This window comes from Elephantulus edwardii, unplaced genomic scaffold, assembly GCF_000299155.1.
Source record: "Elephantulus edwardii isolate Elephantulus edwardi_28Jun2011 unplaced genomic scaffold, EleEdw1.0 scaffold00080, whole genome shotgun sequence".
Taxonomy (NCBI): domain Eukaryota; kingdom Metazoa; phylum Chordata; class Mammalia; order Macroscelidea; family Macroscelididae; genus Elephantulus; species Elephantulus edwardii.
In genome coordinates, this window is record NW_006399830.1 from 1770950 (window position 1) to 1774477 (window position 3528).

Consider the following 3528-nt stretch of genomic DNA (forward strand, 5'->3'; position numbering starts at 1 on the left):
ATTTGTTATTTGTTTATTCATCGTTTTGAATTTTTCCATCTGGTAGTTCACAGTTCGGTCAATATTCTTTGTCAACACTAGAATTCAGAGATGCCCATTCTTCAGTCTTCCTTACTCATCGTCCAGCTCTTGCCTGCATAGGAGGCAGTTGAAAAGATCATGGCTTAGGTCAGACCCACTCTGTACTAATCAATTGCACTTTTAAAAATAATGGAAATGGGAAACTTTGTTCCATATTTTATAAGTACTTAACTCCAGATAAAAGAGTCCCATTTAGGCTACGACAAACACCCCATATGTGGCCAGGCTCAACAAACCCTGAGGACAGAGGTGGAAGGGGGACCCAGATAAAGATGGGACGTGCTCAGGGCTGGGTCGGGGAGAAGGAGCCTCATCTCACACCACAGCCCTCGTCATTCCTGGGAGGTGACAAAGCTGTGCTGGGAGGAGCTAAGGTCCCCTTGGTCTCTTCAGCTTCCAGCCACTGTGGAGACTCGCACAGGACTTGATCAGCTGTCACCCAGAAGCGGGGGACCAGCCGTGCAATCTGAGCAGGTGGCTCAGAGGAGGAGATGGGAGAACGTCTTAGTGTGCTGGGTGAGCTGAGCAGCAACACGCGGCCGGCCAGCACGGTCATACAACTTGTGCACTGATCAAAGGTCCATGTGCTTAGAACCCAGACCTCGCTCTGCCGCCTGAACCAGGAAATTGTTGCTGTTGTTGTTGGCTCGGTTCTGACTCATGTTGACCCTGCGTGCAAAGGAGAACAGCCAGCACTTCACAGGTTCTCAAGACCACAGCCTGTCGGGAGTCATTGTTGTTGATTGCCTTTGAGTCGAGCACGACTCATAGCGACCCCATGAACAAAAGGCCTGAAGCCTCTACAACTATGGACATTTATCAAAGTTCATAGGTTTCCGAAGGCTTGTTGAGGAAGTGGATGCCACGAGAGTGATTACCAGCTCTTTATTCCAAGGTCTCCCTGTGTGGCTTCCGCCTGTCAACCTTTGAGTTAAGCCTTGTGCTACCCAGAAACTGAGAGCAAATAAAACTAAAAGCCACTGCCCTTGAGTTGGTTCAACTCCCAGATCCTGTAGGACGAGCAGGGCCCCCTGGAGGGTCTGCAGGAGTGGACGGCCACGCCTTCCAGCAAGGGCTGGGGAGTTCCAACTGCCGGACTTAACAGCCCAATGCTTCATTACTGCACCACTGGGCTTCCTCTTCAGTAAATGCTCAACTCACTCCCCACTGGCCTCGTCAGTCCCAGTGCCCTTGACCGCTCAGGAGAACAGCCTCCTAGAACCTCTGAGGATGTAAAGCTTTACATGAGGACACGGCCTTTTCGCCTCAGAGCTGCTGGAGGGTTCGAACTGCTGCCCTTCCGGTTAGCAGCACACTGCGTGTTTAACACACTGCACCACCAGTGTTCCAAGAAAAGCACATTTTCCTGGGCAGAAGTGTCACCGCTGGAGTGATGGCAGGGTACAGGGTCTGCGAGCCATTTCCCCTCATCCCTGAACCTCCACGGGGCTGTAGGCATGTGCCCACCAACGCCGCTGCCCTCTTGGGGGCCGAGAGTGCTGTCCAGGCCCAACTGGGGCTTCCATGGGCAGTGGGCAGGACACGCATCCACCCAGGAGGCCCTGGTTCCCACGGCCAGCACAATGCGGCACAGCGGCCTCCCCCAGGGATGGAACCTAATCTCAGCCTATTGAAGGCCTGAAAGCCGTGGCCCCTGCCCCAGCCGGCAGACGCGCCTGCTGGCCCTGCCCTGACATTCAATCCCCTGCCGCCCCTGCCTCAAAGTGGGACACTGTCCCCCGGGGCCCCCGCCCACCACCTCAGACAAGGAGGGAAAGTGGGCCACCAGGATAGAGTGACAGGGCAGCCTGGGGATGAGATGGGAAGGCAGGTGGCCTCTGAGGATGCCCCAGGGCCTGGCGGGGAGCTGCCCAGTGGTCCCAGCCCTGCGGAGGAGGTACTACCTCAAGGACCCGGGAAGGGCTGAGGGAGACCAGAGACAGCTGCCTAAGAAGCCCCGTAAGTGGGCCCAGAGCTAAGCCTAGAGCCGATCTCCAGACTCCTTCATCTGCAGGCATGGGGGGGCTGGTCCCCACCCCACCGTACTGGAGACCAGGTCTAGACCCCCTCAATCTGCAGGGATGAGAAGCTGTCCCCGACCCCTCCTGGAGGCCAAGTCCAGACGCCTCCATCTTGAAGGCCTTGGGGCGTTGACCCTCTCATTGTACCTTCCTGACCCCCCTCATCCTGCAGGCATGGGAGGCTGGCTGCTTCAATCTACCCTCCTGGATCCTGGGTCCAGAGCCCCTCTTCCCGTAGGCATGGGCACTAGCCATGCCATCTCACCCTGCAGAGCCAGCCACCCACACATCCAGCCCAACCACCATCAGGCTGGGCTGTGCCTTCCAAAGCAGAGCTGGCAGGGAACCTGGGCCCAGCACCCTGCTCCCTGCTTCATGCAAAGGTCCCCATGGCATCCTGGCCTGAGTCAGCACCGTGTCCCACCAGGGGGCAGGAGCCGCAAGCCTGCCCTCTCAGAACGAGGGTTCCCAGGCTAGGAGACACACAGCATGGCTGAATTACGTGCTCCTGTCTTCCCATCTGTGAGATGAAGGGCAGCTCAAACCCATCGTCCTCAAGTTGGTGTTGGCTCACAGCAACCCTGGCCCAGAGGGCAAGGCTGAAAACCTCCACCAAAGCAGACTGTCCTATCTGGTGGGTACCATCCGCAACCTTTCAATCCTCAACCCAATGCTTAGCCCACCGCTCCACCACGGGCCCAGAGGCCCTTCGAGTGATTCAGACCTTTCACTCTGTTCACTGTCTCTGTGTTTCCTGTGTGGAGAGCTGTGGGGCAGGGAGAGGTCAGATGTGGATGAGAGAGGTAGCAAGCCTGGCTGGCTTTCTGGAGGAGGCAGATATAAAGTGTCTGTGTAGCAGACAGCACAGGTGGGCGTGGGTCTGCCAAGCCTGGGGTGTGAGGGCCAGCAGAGGAGACAGGGACAGGAGCACGGGAGCTGTGAGAGGCCCCTCGAGGGTTCAGGGTCAGCCCTCACTCTCTGTTAGTTCCTGTCCAAGAATTTAGAGCACAGGAGCTGTCAAATAAAGAATCATGACAGCATAGTCATTGAGCACACAGCTGCTAACTCAAAGGCTGGAAGTTCAAGTCCCCAGTGGAAGAAAGCTTGCTGACCTGGTCCTGTCAAGACTGTTGTGAGAAGCGTCTGGCCGGTTCACCCTCATCAGGACCCCGTGCCCACCAGCACCCCATGTCCACCAGGACTACATGCCCATTAGGCCCCATTCCCACCAGGACCCCGTGCCCACCAGGACCCTGTGCCCATCAGGACCCCGTGCCCATCAAGAACCAGTGCCCATCAGGACCCTGTGTCCATCAGGACCCTGTGCCCACCAGGACCCTGTGCCCACCAGGACCCTGTGCCCATCAAGAACCAGTGCCCATCAGGACCCTGTGTCCATCAGGACCCTGTGCCCACCAGGACCCTG